The sequence below is a fragment of the Bombina bombina genome, chromosome 2 (genome assembly GCF_027579735.1).
Source record: "Bombina bombina isolate aBomBom1 chromosome 2, aBomBom1.pri, whole genome shotgun sequence".
In the NCBI taxonomy this organism is placed as follows: domain Eukaryota; kingdom Metazoa; phylum Chordata; class Amphibia; order Anura; family Bombinatoridae; genus Bombina; species Bombina bombina.
Window position 1 is genome coordinate 856,659,310 of NC_069500.1, and position 17,537 is coordinate 856,676,846.

Consider the following 17,537-nt stretch of genomic DNA (forward strand, 5'->3'; position numbering starts at 1 on the left):
CATGGGTCAGCAAGTGATTCTGGGCCTGTACTGGCACTATTTATTTTTTAATTTATTTATATATTTGCCATCTAAATTTTAACCCCGTTTTAACTCTTCAATTTTGTACAGACTTTGAATGACAGCATGAGCAAGAACAAAAAGCGTTGGGAAGAAGTGCTAAGTGTCTACTGCCACACTGCCTTGAATGCACCTGATCTCGGAAGTTAAGCAGGGTCAGGCCTGGTCAGTACCTGGATGGGAGGCCACCTGGGAACGCCAGGTGAGGTAGGCATTTTTTTCATTTTTAAAGCAGTGAAGCATGCCTCATATTTACTGATAGTAGCAATTTTCATTGAAACAACTGTAGCTTGCAATTACTAAAAATTAGATGTCCATTGTATTAAAGATAATTATCTTTTGTAAAGACAGACAGGCAGGCAGGCAGAAAGAGGGGCAGGAAACTCTGTATCTATGTATTCTTTTTGTCATGGGTCAGCAAGTGATTCTGGGCCTTTACTGGCACTATTTATTAATTTATTTATATATTTGCCATCTAAATTTTAACCCTGTTTTAACTTCAATGTTTTACAGACTGTGCATGATAGCATGAGGAAGAACAAAAAGCGTTGGGAAGAAGCATTGTCTACCGCCACAATGCCTTGAACGCACCCGATCCCATCAGATCTCGAAAGTTAAGCAGGGCTAGGCCTGGTAAGTACCTGGATGATAGACCACCTGGGAACAACATGTGCGGTAGGCTTTTTTTTTTCTTTTTTTTTTTTTTGGATTAAATAATTTTTATTGGGTTTCAATTGCAAGATATAACAGTAAAGCATCCATAATCATTAACAGAAATACAATTAAAAAAATGACAGTATAATTATATGAATATTTCAAATGATCCCAAACATTTATTTTTTATTTTTTGTTAAGTTTAAACTTACTATATTGCCCAGTGGTTTTCAATAAAAGTTTGAAAAGAAGAGACTTTTTTTTTTCATTATTAAAGCAGTAAAGCATGCGTCATATTTACTGATAGTAGCAATATTCATTGAAACAACTGTAGCTTGCAATTACTAGAAATTAGATGTCCATTGTATTAAAGATAATTATCTTTTGTAAAGACAGGCAGGAAGGCAGGCAGAAAGAGGGGCAGGAAACTCTTTATCTATGTATACTTTTTGTCATGGGTCAGCAAGTGATTCTGGTCCTGTACTGGCACTATTTATTTATTAATTTATTTAAATATTTGCCATCTGAATTTTAACCCCGTTTTAACTCTTCAATTTTTTTACAGACTGTGAATGACAGCATGAGCAAGAACAAAAAGCTTTGGGAAGAATCACTAAGTGTCTACTGCCACACTGCCTTGAATGCACCTGATCTCAGATGTTAAGCAGGGCAATGCCTGGTCAGTACCTGGATGGGAGGTCGCCTGGGAACACCAGGTCAGGTAGGCTTTTTTTTTTCATTTTTAAAGCAGTGAAGCATGCCTCATATTTACTGATAGTAGCAATATTCATTGTAACAACTGCAGCTTGCAATTACTCTAAGAAGCTCTAAGTGTCTACCGCCACACTGCCTGGAATGCGTCTGATCTCGTAAGTTAAGCAGGGCCAGGCCTTGTAAGTACCTGGATGGGAGACAGCCTGGGAACACCAGGTGCGGTAGGCTTTTTTTTCTTTTTTAAAGCAGTGAAGCATGCATCATATTTACTGATACTAGCAATATTTATTGAAACAAATGTAGCTTGCAATTACTAAAAATTAGAGGTCCATTATATTAAAGATAAATATCTTTTGTAAATACAGACAGGCAGGCAGGCAGAAAGAGGGGCAGGAAACTTTGTATCTATGTCTACTTTTTGTCATGGGTCAGCAAGTGATTCTGGGCCTGTACTGGCACTATTTATTAATTCATTTATTTATATATTTGCCATCTAAATTTTAACCCTGTTTTAACTCTACAATTTTTTACAGACTGTGAATGACAGCATGAGCAAGAACAAAAGCCACACTGCCTGGAATGCACCTGATCCCGTCTGATCTCAGAAGTTAAACAGGGCCAGGCCTTGTCAGAACACCAGGTGAGATAGGATTTTTTTTTTCCATTTGTAAAGCAGTGAAGCATGCGTCATATTTACTGATAGTAGCAATATTCTTTGAAACAACTGTAGCTTGCAATTACTAAAAATTAGCTGTCCATTGTATTAAAGATAATTATCTTTTGTAAAGACAGACAGGCAGGCAGAAAGAGGGTCAGGAAACTCTTTAACTGTGTATTCTTTTTGTCATGGGTCAGCCAGTGATTCTGGGCCTGTACTGGCACTATTTATTAATTTATTTATATATTTGCCATCTAAATTTTAACCCCGTTTTAACTCTTCAATTTTTTACAGACTGTGAATGACAGCATGAGCAAGAACAAAAAGCGTTGGGAAGGAGCGCTAAGTGTCTACCGCTAAACTGCCTTGAATGCACCCGATCCCGTCTGATCTTGGAAGTTAAGTAGGGCCAGGCCTGGTCAGTACCTGGATGGGAGACCGCCTGGCAACACCAGGTGTTGTAGGCTTTTTTTTTTAATTCTTAAAGCAGTGAAGCATGCGTCATATTTACTGATAGTATCAATATTCATTGAAACAACTGTAGCTTGCAATTACTAAAATTTAGATGTCCATTGTATTAAAGATAATTATCTTTTGTAAAGGCAGGCAGACAGAAAGAGGGGCAGGAAAATCTTTATCTGTGTATACTTTTTGTCATGGGTCAGCAAGTGATTCTGGGCCTGTACTGGCACTATTTATTAATTTATTTATATATTTGCCATCTAAATTTTAACCTCGTTTTACCTCTTCAATTTTTTACAGACTGTGAATGACAGCATGAGCAAGAACAAAAAGCGTTGGGAAGAAGCACTAATTGTCTACCGCCAAACTTCCTAGAATGCATCCAATCCCGTCTGATCTCGGAAGTTAAGCATGGCCAGGCTTGGTCAGTACCTGGATGGGAGACCACCTGGGAACACCAGGGGAGGTCGGCTTTTTTTTCATTTTTAAAGCAGTGAAGCATGCGTCATATTTACTGATAGTAGCAATATTCATTGAAACAAATGTAGCTTGCAATTACTAAAAATTAGATGTCCATTGTATTAAAGATAATTATCTTTTGTAAAGACTGGCAGGCAGAAAGAGGGGTAGGAAACTGTTTATCTGTGTATACTTTTTGTCATGGGTCAGCAAGTGATTCTGGGCCTGTACTGGCACTATTTATTAATTTATTTATATATTTGCCATCTAAATTTTAACCCCGTTTTAACTCTTCAATTTTTTACAGACTGTGAATGACAGCATGAGCAAGAACAAAAAGCGTTGGGAAGAAGCGCTAAGTGTCTACCACCACACAGCCTTGAATGCACCCGATCCCGTCTGATCTCAGAAATTAAGCAGGGCCAGTCCTGGTCAGTACCTGGATGGGAGACCGCCTGGGAACACCAGGGGCGGTAGGCTTTTTTTTTCATTTTTAAAGCAGTGAAGCATGCGTCATATTTACTGATAGTAGCAATATTCATTGAAACAAATGTAGCTTGCAATTACTAAAAATTAGATGTCCATTGTATTAAAGATAATTATCTTTTGTAAAGACTGGCAGGCAGAAAGAGGGGTAGGAAACTGTTTATCTGTGTATACTTTTTGTCATGGGTCAGCAAGTTATTCTGGGCCTATACCGGCACTATTTATTAATTTATTTATATATTTGCCATCTAAATTTTAACCCCGCTTTAACTCTTCAATTTTTTAAAGACTGTGAGTGACAGCATGAGCAAGAACAAAAAGCGTTGGAAAGAAGCACTAAGTGTCTACCGCCACACTGCCTTGAATGCACCCGATCCCGTCTGATCTCGGAAGTTAAGCAGGGCCAGTCCTGGTCAGTACCTAGATGGGAGACCGCCTGGGAACATCAGGGGCGGTAGGCTTTTTTTTTCATTTTTAAAGCAGTGAAGCATGCGTCATATTTACTGATACTAGCAATATTTATTGAAACAAATGTAGCTTGCAATTACTAAAAATTAGATGTCCATTGTATTAAAGATAATTATCTTTTGTAAAGACAGGCAGGCAGAAAGAGGGGCAGGAAACTCTTTATCTATGTATACATTTTGTTATGGGTCAGCAAGTGATTCTGGGCCTGTACTGGCACTATTTATTTTTTAATTTATGTATATATTTGCCATCTAAATTTTAACCCCGTTTTAACTCTTCAATTTTTTACAGACTGTGAATGACAGCATGAGCAAGAACATAAAGCATTGGGAAGAAGAGCTAAGTGTCTACTGCCACACTGCCTTGAATGCACCTGATCTCTGAAGTTAAGCTGGGCCAGGCCTGGTCAGTACCTGGAAGGGTGGCTGCCTGTGAACACCAGGTGAGGTAGGCTTTTTTTTTTATTTTTAAAGCAGTGAAGCATGCGTCATATATACCCCGTTTTAACTCTTCAATTGTTTACAGACTGTGAATGACAGCATGAGCAAGAACAAAAAGTGTTGGGAAGAAGCACTAAGTGTCTACCGCCACACTGCTTTGTATGCACCCGATCCCGTCTCATCTTGGTAGTTAAGCAGGGCCAGGCCTGGTCAGTACCTGGATGGAAGACCGCCTAGGAACACAAGGTGAGGTAGTCTTTTATTTTTTCATTTTTAAAGCAGTGAAGCATGCGTCATATTTACTGATACTAGCAATATTTATTGAAACAAATGTAGCGTGCAATTACTAAAAATTAGATGTCCATTGTAATAAAGATAATTATCTTTTGTAAAGACAGACAGGCAGGCAGGCAGAAAGAGGGGCAGGAAACTCTTTATCTATGTATACTTTTTGTCATGGGTTAGCAAGTGATTCTGGGCCTGTACTGACACTATTTATTTATTTATTAATTTATTTATATATTTGCCATCTAAATTTTAACCCCGTTTTAACTCTTCAATTTTTTACAGACTGTGAAAAACAGCATGAGCAAGAACAAAAAGCGTTGGGAAGAAGCACTAAGCGTCTACTGCCACACTGCCTTGAATGCACCCGATCCCGTCTGATCTCGGAAGTTAAGCAGGGCAAGTCCTGGTCAGTAGCAGTATTGGAGACCGCCTGGGAACACCAGGTACGGTAGCCTTTTTTTTTTTATAGCAGTGGAGCATGCGTCATATTTACTGATACTAGCAATATTTATTGAAACAAATGTAGCTTGCAATTACTAAAAATTAGATGTCCATTGTATTAAAGATAATTATCTTTTGTAAAGACAGGCAGGCAGAAAGAGGGGCAGGAAACTCTTTATCTATGTATACTTTTTGTCATGGGTCAGCAAGTGATTCTGGGCCTGTACTAGCACTATTTATTTTTTAAATTATTTATATATTTGCCATCTAAATTTTAACCCCGTTTTAACTCTTCAATTTTTTACAGACTGTGAATGACAGCATGAGCAAGAACAAAAAGCTTTGGGAAGAAGCGCTAAGTGTCTACCGCCACACTGCCTTCAATGCACCTGATCTCGGAAGTTAAGCAGGGCCAGGCCTGGTCAGTACCTGGATGGGAGACCGCCTGGGAACCCCAGGTGATGTAGACATTTTTTTCATTTTTAAAGCAGTGAAGCATGCCTCATATTTACTGATAGTAGCAATTTTCATTGAAACAACTGTAGCTTGCAATTACTAAAAATTAGATGTCCATTGTATTAAAGATAATTATCTTTTGTAAAGACAGACAGGCAGGCAGGCAGAAAGAGGGGCAGGAAACTCTGTATCTATGTATTCTTTTTGTCATGGGTCAGCAAGTGATTCTGGGCCTTTACTGGCACTATTTATTAATTTATTTATATATTTGCCATCTAAATTTTAACCCTGTTTTAACTTCAATGTTTTACAGACTGTGCATGATAGCATGAGGAAGAACAAAAAGCGTTGGGAAGAAGCGCTAAGTGTCTACCGCCTCAATGCCTTGAACGCACCAGATCTCGAAAGTTAAGCAGGGCCAGGCCTGGTAAGTACCTGGATGATAGACCACCTGGGAACAACATGTGCGGTAGGCTTTTTTTTTCATTTTTTTTTTTTGGATTAAATAATTTTTATTGGGTTTCAATTGCAAGATATAACAGTAAAGCATCCATAATCATTAACAGAAATACAATAAAAAAAATGACAGTATAATTATATGAATATTTCAAATGATCCCAAACATTTTTTTTTTTATTTTTTGTTAAGTTTAAACTTACTATATTGCCCAGTGGTTTCCAATAAAAGTTTGAAAAGAAGAGACTTTTTTTTTCATTATTAAAGCAGTGAAGCATGCGTCATATTTACTGATAGTAGCAATATTCATTGAAACAACTGTAGCTTGCAATTACTAGAAATTAGATGTCCATTGTATTAAAGATAATTATCTTTTGTAAAGACAGGCAGGCAGGAAGGCAGGCAGAAAGAGGGGCAGGAAACTCTTTATCTATGTATACTTTTTGTCATGGGTCAGCAAGTGATTCTGGTCCTGTACTGGCACTATTTATTTATTAATTTATTTAAATATTTGCCATCTGAATTTTAACCCTGTTTTAACTCTTCAATTTTTTTACAGACTGTGAATGACAGCATGAGCAAGAACAAAAAGCTTTGGGAAAAATCGCTAAGTGTCTACTGCCACACTGCCTTGAATGCACCTGATCTCAGATGTTAAGCAGGGCAATGCCTGGTCAGTACCTGGATGGGAGGTCGCCTGGGAACACCAGGTCAGGTAGGCTTTTTTTTTTCATTTTTAAAGCAGTGAAGCATGCCTCATATTTACTGATAGTAGCAATATTCATTGAAACAACTGTAGCTTGCAATTACTCTAAGAAGCTCTAAGTGTCTACCGCCACACTGCCTGGAATGCGTCTGATCTCGTAAGTTAAGCAGGGCCAGGCCTTGTAAGTACCTGGATGGGAGACAGCCTGGGAACACCAGGTGCGGTATGCTTTTTTTCTTTTTTAAAGCAGTGAAGCATGCATCATATTTACTGATACTAGCAATATTTATTGAAACAAATGTAGCTTGCAATTACTAAAAATTAGAGGTCCATTGTATTAAAGATAAATATCTTTTGTAAATACAGACAGGCAGGCAGGCAGAAAGAGGGGCAGGAAACTTTGTATCTATGTCTACTTTTTGTCATGGGTCAGCAAGTGATTCTGGGCCTGTACTGGCACTATTTATTAATTCATTTATTTATATATTTGCCATCTAAATTTTAACCCCGTTTTAACTCTTCAATTTTTTACAGACTGTGAATGACAGCATGAGCAAGAACAAAAGCGTTGGGAAGAAGCGCTAAGTGTTTACTGCCACACTGCCTGGAATGCACCTGATCCCGTCTGATCTCAGAAGTTAAACAGGGCCAGGCCTTGTCAGAACACCAGGTGAGATATGATTTTTTTTTTCATTTTTAAAGCAGTGAAGCATGCGTCATATTTACTGATAGTAGCAATATTCTTTGAAACAACTGTAGCTTGCAATTACTAAAAATTAGCTGTCCATTGTATTAAAGATAATTATCTTTTGTAAAGACAGACAGGCAGGCAGAAAGAGGGGCAGGAAACTCTTTAACTGTGTATCCTGGTCAGTACCTGGATGGAAGACCGCCTAGGAACACAAGGTGAGGTAGTCTTTTATTTTTTCATTTTTAAAGCAGTGAAGCATGCGTCATATTTACTGATACTAGCAATATTTATTGAAACAAATGTAGCGTGCAATTACTAAAAATTAGATGTCCATTGTAATAAAGATAATTATCTTTTGTAAAGACAGACAGGCAGGCAGGCAGAAAGAGGGGCAGGAAACTCTTTATCTATGTATACTTTTTGTCATGGGTTAGCAAGTGATTCTGGGCCTGTACTGACACTATTTATTTATTTATTAATTTATTTATATATTTGCCATCTAAATTTTAACCCCGTTTTAACTCTTCAATTTTTTACAGACTGTGAAAAACAGCATGAGCAAGAACAAAAAGCGTTGGGAAGAAGCACTAAGCGTTTACTGCCACACTGCCTTGAATGCACCCGATCCCGTCTGATCTCGGAAGTTAAGCAGGGCAAGTCCTGGTCAGTAGCAGTATTGGAGACCGCCTGGGAACACCAGGTACGGTAGCCTTTTTTTTTTTTATAGCAGTGGAGCATGCGTCATATTTACTGATACTAGCAATATTTATTGAAACAAATGTAGCTTGCAATTACTAAAAATTAGATGTCCATTGTATTAAAGATAATTATCTTTTGTAAAGACAGGCAGGCAGAAAGAGGGGCAGGAAACTCTTTATCTATGTATACTTTTTGTCATGGGTCAGCAAGTGATTCTGGGCCTGTACTAGCACTATTTATTTTTTAAATTATTTATATATTTGCCATCTAAATTTTAACCCCGTTTTAACTCTTCAATTTTTTACAGACTGTGAATGACAGCATGAGCAAGAACAAAAAGCGTTGGGAAGAAGTGCTAAGTGTCTACCGCCACACTGCCTTCAATGCACCTGATCTCGGAAGTTAAGCAGGGCCAGGCCTGGTCAGTACCTGGATGGGAGGCCACCTGGGAACGCCAGGTGATGTAGACATTTTTTTCATTTTTAAAGCAGTGAAGCATGCCTCATATTTACTGATAGTAGCAATTTTCATTGAAACAACTGTAGCTTGCAATTACTAAAAATTAGATGTCCATTGTATTAAAGATAATTATCTTTTGTAAAGACAGACAGGCAGGCAGGCAGAAAGAGGGGCAGGAAACTCTGTATCTATGTATTCTTTTTGTCATGGGTCAGCAAGTGATTCTGGGCCTTTACTGGCACTATTTATTAATTTATTTATATATTTGCCATCTAAATTTTAACCCTGTTTTAACTTCAATGTTTTACAGACTGTGCATGATAGCATGAGGAAGAACAAAAAGCGTTGGGAAGAAGCGCTAAGTGTCTACCGCCTCAATGCCTTGAACGCACCAGATCTCGAAAGTTAAGCAGGGCCAGGCCTGGTAAGTACCTGGATGATAGACCACCTGGGAACAACATGTGCGGTAGGCTTTTTTTTTCATTTTTTTTTTTTTGGATTAAATAATTTTTATTGGGTTTCAATTGCAAGATATAACAGTAAAGCATCCATAATCATTAACAGAAATACAATAAAAAAAATGACAGTATAATTATATGAATATTTCAAATGATCCCAAACATTTTTTTTTTTATTTTTTGTTAAGTTTAAACTTACTATATTGCCCAGTGGTTTCCAATAAACGTTTGAAAAGAAGAGACTTTTTTTTTCATTATTAAAGCAGTGAAGCATGCGTCATATTTACTGATAGTAGCAATATTCATTGAAACAACTGTAGCTTGCAATTACTAGAAATTAGATGTCCATTGTATTAAAGATAATTATCTTTTGTAAAGACAGGCAGGCAGGCAGGCAGGCAGAAAGAGGGGCAGGAAACTCTTTATCTATGTATACTTTTTGTCATGGGTCAGCAAGTGATTCTGGTCCTGTACTGGCACTATTTATTTATTAATTTATTTAAATATTTGCCATCTGAATTTTAACCCTGTTTTAACTCTTCAATTTTTTTACAGACTGTGAATGACAGCATGAGCAAGAACAAAAAGCTTTGGGAAAAATCGCTAAGTGTCTACTGCCACACTGCCTTGAATGCACCTGATCTCAGATGTTAAGCAGGGCAATGCCTGGTCAGTACCTGGATGGGAGGTCGCCTGGGAACACCAGGTCAGGTAGGCTTTTTTTTTTCATTTTTAAAGCAGTGAAGCATGCCTCATATTTACTGATAGTAGCAATATTCATTGAAACAACTGTAGCTTGCAATTACTCTAAGAAGCTCTAAGTGTCTACCGCCACACTGCCTGGAATGCGTCTGATCTCGTAAGTTAAGCAGGGCCAGGCCTTGTAAGTACCTGGATGGGAGACAGCCTGGGAACACCAGGTGCGGTATGCTTTTTTTCTTTTTTAAAGCAGTGAAGCATGCATCATATTTACTGATACTAGCAATATTTATTGAAACAAATGTAGCTTGCAATTACTAAAAATTAGAGGTCCATTGTATTAAAGATAAATATCTTTTGTAAATACAGACAGGCAGGCAGGCAGAAAGAGGGGCAGGAAACTTTGTATCTATGTCTACTTTTTGTCATGGGTCAGCAAGTGATTCTGGGCCTGTACTGGCACTATTTATTAATTCATTTATTTATATATTTGCCATCTAAATTTTAACCCCGTTTTAACTCTTCAATTTTTTACAGACTGTGAATGACAGCATGAGCAAGAACAAAAGCGTTGGGAAGAAGCGCTAAGTGTTTACTGCCACACTGCCTGGAATGCACCTGATCCCGTCTGATCTCAGAAGTTAAACAGGGCCAGGCCTTGTCAGAACACCAGGTGAGATATGATTTTTTTTTTCATTTTTAAAGCAGTGAAGCATGCGTCATATTTACTGATAGTAGCAATATTCTTTGAAACAACTGTAGCTTGCAATTACTAAAAATGAGCTGTCCATTGTATTAAAGATAATTATCTTTTGTAAAGACAGACAGGCAGGCAGAAAGAGGGGCAGGAAACTCTTTAACTGTGTATTCTTTTTGTCATGGGTCAGCCAGTGATTCTGGGCCTGTACTGGCACTATTTATTAATTTATTTATATATTTGCCATCTAAATTTACTAGCAATATTTATTGAAACAAATGTAGCGTGCAATTAATAAAAATTAGATGTCCATTGTATTAAAGATAATTATCTTTTGTAAAGACAGACAGGCAGGCAGGCAGAAAGAGGGGCAGGAAACTCTTTATCTATGTATACTTTTTGTCATGGGTTAGCAAGTGATTCTGGGCCTGTACTGACACTATTTATTTATTTATTAATTTATTTATATATTTGCCATCTAAATTTTAACCCCGTTTTAACTCTTCAATTTTTTACAGACTGTGAAAAACAGCATGAGCAAGAACAAAAAGCATTGGGAAGAAGCACTAAGCGTCTACTGCCACACTGCCTTGAATGCACCCGATCCCGTCTGATCTCGGAAGTTAAGCAGGGCAAGTCCTGGTCAGTACCAGTATTGGAGACCGCCTGGGAACACCAGGTACGGTAGCCTTTTTTTTTTTTTATAGCAGTGGAGCATGCGTCATATTTACTGATACTAGCAATATTTATTGAAACAAATGTAGCTTGCAATTACTAAAAATTAGATGTCCATTGTATTAAAGATAATTATCTTTTGTAAAGACAGGCAGGCAGAAAGAGGGGCAGGAAACTCTTTATCTATGTATACTTTTTGTCATGGGTCAGCAAGTGATTCTGGGCCTGTACTAGCACTATTTATTTTTTAAATTATTTATATATTTGCCATCTAAATTTTAACCCCGTTTTAACTCTTCAATTTTTTACAGACTGTGAATGACAGCATGAGCAAGAACAAAAAGCGTTGGGAAGAAGTGCTAAGTGTCTACTGCCACACTGCCTTGAATGCACCTGATCTCGGAAGTTAAGAAGGGCAAGGCCTGGTCAGTACCTGGATGGGAGGCCACCTGGGAACGCCAGGTGAGGTAGACATTTTTTTCATTTTTAAAGCAGCGAAGCATGCCTCATATTTACTGATAGTAGCAATTTTCATTGAAACAACTGTAGCTTGCAATTACTAAAAATTAGATGTCCATTGTATTAAAGATAATTATCTTTTGTAAAGACAGACAGGCAGGCAGGCAGGCAGAAAGAGGGGCAGGAAACTCTGTATCTATGTATTCTTTTTGTCATGGGTCAGCAAGTGATTCTGGGCCTTTACTGGCACTATTTATTAATTTATTTATATATTTGCCATCTAAATTTTAACCCTGTTTTAACTTCAATGTTTTACAGACTGTGCATGATAGCATGAGGAAGAACAAAAAGCGTTGGGAAGAAGCGCTAAGTGTCTACCGCCACAATGCCTTGAACGCACCCGATCCCGTCAGATCTCGAAAGTTAAGCAGGGCCAGGCCTGGTAAGTACCTGGATGATAGACCACCTGGGAACAACATGTGCTGTAGGCTTTTTTTTTTCATTTTTTTTTTTTTTTATTAAATAATTTTTATTGGGTTTCAATTGCAAGATATAACAGTAAAGCATCCATAATCATTAACAGAAATACAATAAAAAAAATGACAGTATAATTATATGAATATTTCAAATGATCCCAAACATTTTTTTTTTATTTTTTGTTAAGTTTAAACTTACTATATTGCCCAGTGGTTTTCAATAAAAGTTTGAAAAGAAGAGACTTTTTTTTTTCATTATTAAAGCAGTGAAGCATGCATCATATTTACTGATAGTAGCAATATTCATTGAAACAACTGTAGCTTGCAATTACTAGAAATTAGATGTCCATTGTATTAAAGATAATTATCTTTTGTAAAGACAGACAGGCAGGCAGGCAGGCAGAAAGAGGGGCAGGAAACTCTTTATCTATGTATTCTTTTTGTCATGGGTCAGCAAGTGATTCTGGGCCTGTACTGGCACTATTTATTTATTAATTTATTTATATATTTGCCATCTAAATTTTAACCCCGTTTTAACTCTTCAATTTTTTACAGACTGTAAATGACAGCATGAGCAAGAACATAAAGCATTGGGAAGAAGAGCTAAGTGTCTACTGCCACACTGCCTTCAATGCACCTGATCTCGGAAGTTAAGCAGGGCCAGGCCTGGTCAGTACCTGGATGGGAGGCCACCTGGGAACGCCAGGTGATGTAGACATTTTTTTCATTTTTAAAGCAGTGAAGCATGCCTCATATTTACTGATAGTAGCAATTTTCATTGAAACAACTGTAGCTTGCAATTACTAAAAATTAGATGTCCATTGTATTAAAGATAATTATCTTTTGTAAAGACAGGCAGGCAGAAAGAGGGGCAGGAAACTCTTTATCCGTGTATACTTTTTGTCATGGGTCAGCAAGTGATTCTGGGCCTATACTGGCACTATTTATTAATTTATTTATATATTTGCCATCTAAATTTTAACCCCATTTTAACTTTTTCATTTTTTACAGACTGTGAGTGACAGCATGAGCAAGAACAAAAAGCGTTGGGAAAAGCGCAAAGTCTCTCCTCTCCAGGTGAGGTAGGCTTTTTTCATTTTTAAAGCAGTGAAGCATGCGTCATATTTACCCCGTTTTAACTCTTCAATTGTTTACAGACTGTGAATGACTGCATGAGCAAGAACAAAAAGCGTTGGGAAGAAGCACTAAGGGGGGTAGCTATCAACGCGTCTACTTTTCCTGCCTTCGTCGGCCCAATACGCCCACCTAAGCTCGCCTCACATCGCCGCCGCGGACCTGCAAAAATTCGCCTAAGTTATCAAAAAAGATGTCAAAAAGCCACGCACCAAGTACGGGGCGATGAGCAGCGGATTGTGAGAGTTATCACTCATCCGATCTTGCTGCTCTTCGGCTTTTTTACAGCTTTCTTGCTAGCCTGTCACTAAGCACCCACACTAACTACACTGTTCTACCCCCTATACCGGCGCCCCCGGAGCCCCCCGCAACTAAATAAAGTTAGTAACCCCTAAACCCCGCTCCTAGCCCCGTCGCAACTCTTATAAATGTATTAACCCCTAAACCGCCGGTCCCGGACACTGTCGCAACCTACATTATACCTAGTAACCCCTATCCTGCCCCCCCATACCGCCGCCCTCTATAATAAAGTTATTAACCCCTATCCTGCTGATGCCACACTTCGCCGAAACTAAATAAATAGTTTAACCCCTAAGCTGCCGCTCCCTGACCCCGCCGCAACTATAATATATGTATTAACCCCTAAACCGCCGCTCCCGGACCCCGCCGCAACCTATATTAACCCCTATCCTGCCCCCCCTACACCGTCGCCACCTATAATACATTTATTAACCCCTACCCTGCCCCCCACTACACCGCCGCCACTGTAATAAAATTATTAACCCCTAAACCTAAGTCTAACACTAACCCTAATACCCCCTAACTTAAATATTAATTAAATAAATCTAAATAATATTTCTATTATGAACTAAATTAATCCTATTTAAAACTATACTTACCTTTAAAATAAACCCTAATATAGCTACAATATAAATAATAATTATATTGTAGCTATCTTAGGATTTATTTATTTTTTACAGGCAACTTTCAATTTATTTTAACTAGGTACAATAGCTATTAAATAGTTATTAACTGTTTAATAGCTACCTAGTTAAAATAAAGAGAAATTAACCTGTAAAATAAAAACTAACCTAAGTTACAATTACACCTAACACTACACTATACTTTAATAAATTATTCCTATTTAAAACTAAATACTTACCTGTAAAATAAACCCTAAGATAACTAAAATGTAATTAATAATTACATTGTAGCTATCTTAGGATTTATATTTATTTTACAGGTAACTTTGTATTTATTTTAGCTAGTTTGAATAGTTATGAACTATTTAATAACTACCTAGCTAAAAGAAATACAAAATTACCTGTAAAATAAATCCTAACCTAAAATACAATTAAACCTAACACTACACTATCATTAAATTAATTAATTAAATTTACTACAAATAACTACAATTAAATACAATTACATAAACTAACTAAAGTACAAAAAAAAAGCTAAGTTACAAAAAATAAAAAATATAAGTTACAAACATTTAAAAAATATTACAACAATTTTAAGCTACTTACACCTAATCTAAGCCCCCTAATAAAATAACAAAGCCTCCCAAAATAAAAAATGCCCTACCCTATTCTAAATTTAAAAAGTTCAAAGCTCTTTTACCTTACCAGCCCTTAAAAGGGCCTTTCGGATGACTTCCTGTTGGAGGCAGAGCTGCAGGTAGCTGCAGGTGCTGTGGGAGCTCTGCGCCTCTGTGTGAGTCCTAATTTACCACCATCAACACAAGCTTTTGTTTCCCTTGGCCACAACCTGGCTTGGGTACTAGGATCTTGATCCTGCTTGGGAAGTCAAGTTTTGCAGCCTAAGAATGCACGCTGGCTGGTGCATACCATTTCTGCACAGGCACAGGCTGTTACAAAAAGAAATTGCCTTTAGATAACCCCCTCAAGACTGACTAGGACTTAATACTGATGGTAACCAATTTGCCATAGTTACGGGTATCTAATTTTATGGTCCTGGACTCTCTGTTATAAGTGCAGTTCCCTGGGCAAGTAAGCGGTACTCGAAGCATATTAAAATAGAGGTACGGCTCTTTACTCACCTGGCTGAGTGGATCTTACAAGTGTGCGGCAGCTCCTTTGCCCCCTGGTGGGTGTTGTCCTGTGCGCCGGTAGTGGCAGGTTCTTGGGGTTTGCTGAGCGGACTGGTACCATTGGCGGTGGCGCCCCTCTCCCTGGCTGATAGTGAAGTCACGTTGAAGATCCCGAAAGGAAGCGTAGGCCCCCTTGTTAGGCTGGTAATGCACAGACAGCTAAAGTGGTCCTTGCACTACTAGCGGAAGGAGCCGCAGTTATTACCGGCCTTGGCTTCTATCCAACGGGGGCGGCTTCTCATCACAAGCCTTCTTACGCCTGGAAGAAACGGACCTGAGACACTTGGCGTGTCTGTTGGCCACTGTGCTCTAGGCGGTGGGCGGGCGGCCCGCGGCGGAACGGTTCCTTTACCTTTGTCTACTGCAGCAGTTCAGCTGCGCTGCAGCCCACAGTCTTGGAGATAAGGGAAAAGGCAAAATACTGGCTGGGATTTCTGTCCCTGGCGGTGAGGTATCGTATCTCTGCTGGACTGAATAACTGTTTGTTTTTTCCCCACTGACTATACAAATCCTGCGGTGCCCAGTATAACTGTGGTCCTAACGTGGAGAGCTACATTTAGTGGTGTGTGGGGCACCGGACTTTCTTAAGAACTAGTACGGTACTATTACCTGTTCTGTGCAGTTTAATATCCTGTTTGCTTGTGAGGATACTGCAATTTCATATTTGCTTATAATCTGTTAGATTTATTTTGTTAACAGCACATTAGCTTCTCTCCCTATGTATGCAGGCTTAAACTATAAGGGCCTTACACCTCTGAATGGATGCTTCTGGATACAATATATATACTAACAATATACTTTAGATATTTCTCAGGGGTCAAATATAGCAGGCCAGTGCTTGGTACCTGATATTATAGATATATAAGAGCTCACTTAGGTGGAGGTCTATACATCTATCTAATATGGTTGCATGTTATGTTAATGTGGTTAAGCCCACGACATCAGTGGATACTGAGCTTTTTTGTATAAAACTAATTTCTGCCTTACATATTATTGTATACTTTATAGACATTAGGTGTCATATGTAACCTTTAGCTGGGCCAAGTTTGCTGAGCCAGTGTGAAGTAAGAATAGTATATTAGTTAAGGATTGCCCGGTTATTAAACTAATGTCATGGTGTATTGCACTTTAGTTCTGGTGTGAAATTAAGGGGACTAATTTAGAAAGTGACACATTTTAGCAAAAATTTAAATTTAGGAATCATATGTAATCTAGAATTGATAGCTGAATTATAAACACTTTAGCACTTTGGAGTAGTTGTTATATTTATTGTGGATAAAACTAATATAATAAGGAAATTAGCACTTTAAAAAAAAAATTCTGCTTTTTGCACAGTGAAGAGTATAGAGAGTTAGTTTTATTAGAATAACCTTACAGTAGCTACAGCTGACTAATTGCTCACATTTAAATCACGTGCACTTAGGTAAGTGCCATGGAAACTGTTTAGTAACGCTGGTAATTTTGGAAAAACTTGCACTGTTTTTTTTTTCTCTCTTGTTTTGTTGTTTTTTTTCTTTCTAAAGGCAGATAGATAGTATTTGTCCCACTGGTGGTAACTAGGGGGTACGTCCTGTTCATGGACAAGTATATGTATCAAAGGAGCTCTCCCTCCAATATGCCTCCTAAATAAAAAGAAAAAAAGGGGAGTAGCAGGAACCTGGACTCCAGCATTGTCTCCCCTCAATATGATAGAATTTGCAGCTGAAGTAGCAAAAATGTTGACACCCCAATTTGACATGATTAAACAAGAGATCAGAAATGAGATATCAAGCCTTACTACTGAAGTTAGGCAGTTTTCAGCAAGATTAGATGAAATTGAGAATAGGGTCTCGGATCTGGAAGACAGATTTAATGTACTTGATCCAATCATAGATACTCAGGGTAAAACCATTATCTCTCTTCAAGCTAAGATTGAGGACCTTGAGGACCGATCGAGGCGAAATAACTTAAAGGTGATCGGTCTGCCTGAATCCCCTGAGTTTCAGGATTTAATGAATTTTGTCACCACTACCCTACCACAGGCCTTGCAAATTCCAGTCCCTGCTGCTCCCTTTCAAATCGAAAGAGTTCATAGTATAGGCCAGCGACGTGAGCATAGTGAGACCCTGAGACCCAGGCCAGTAATCTTTAAATTTGTAAATTTCCAAGATAAGAAAAAAAAAAGAAAAGTACTGTATCTCAAACACTACAGGAAATGTAATCCTTTTTTTTTGGGCCCTCATAAGCTAC

General features: G+C 38.1%; 1 non-coding gene and 13 pseudogenes across 1 annotated transcript; all 14 read left to right on the forward strand.

The window, feature by feature from the left end:
• Positions 1-165: 165 nt before the first annotated feature.
• Positions 166-274, forward strand: LOC128651054 (uncharacterized; annotated as a pseudogene).
• Positions 275-623: 349 nt separating this feature from the next.
• LOC128650948 (uncharacterized) lies at positions 624-742 on the forward strand (annotated as a pseudogene).
• Positions 743-2,434: 1,692 nt separating this feature from the next.
• On the forward strand, positions 2,435-2,553 carry LOC128650926 (uncharacterized; annotated as a pseudogene).
• A 349-nt stretch (positions 2,554-2,902) lies between these two features.
• Positions 2,903-3,021, forward strand: LOC128651022 (uncharacterized; annotated as a pseudogene).
• Positions 3,022-3,368: 347 nt separating this feature from the next.
• On the forward strand, positions 3,369-3,487 carry LOC128650935 (uncharacterized; annotated as a pseudogene).
• A 348-nt stretch (positions 3,488-3,835) lies between these two features.
• LOC128650640 (5S ribosomal RNA) lies at positions 3,836-3,954 on the forward strand. Its single transcript, XR_008400913.1, has one exon. It is a non-coding gene; the product is annotated as a 5S ribosomal RNA (ribosomal RNA).
• A 586-nt stretch (positions 3,955-4,540) lies between these two features.
• On the forward strand, positions 4,541-4,659 carry LOC128651098 (uncharacterized; annotated as a pseudogene).
• Positions 4,660-5,025: 366 nt separating this feature from the next.
• On the forward strand, positions 5,026-5,144 carry LOC128650929 (uncharacterized; annotated as a pseudogene).
• Positions 5,145-5,491: 347 nt separating this feature from the next.
• LOC128651090 (uncharacterized) lies at positions 5,492-5,600 on the forward strand (annotated as a pseudogene).
• Positions 5,601-8,032: 2,432 nt separating this feature from the next.
• LOC128650963 (uncharacterized) lies at positions 8,033-8,151 on the forward strand (annotated as a pseudogene).
• Positions 8,152-11,023: 2,872 nt separating this feature from the next.
• Positions 11,024-11,142, forward strand: LOC128650875 (uncharacterized; annotated as a pseudogene).
• A 349-nt stretch (positions 11,143-11,491) lies between these two features.
• LOC128651104 (uncharacterized) lies at positions 11,492-11,600 on the forward strand (annotated as a pseudogene).
• A 357-nt stretch (positions 11,601-11,957) lies between these two features.
• Positions 11,958-12,076, forward strand: LOC128651028 (uncharacterized; annotated as a pseudogene).
• A 594-nt stretch (positions 12,077-12,670) lies between these two features.
• LOC128651113 (uncharacterized) lies at positions 12,671-12,779 on the forward strand (annotated as a pseudogene).
• The last annotated feature ends 4,758 nt before the right edge of the window (positions 12,780-17,537 follow it).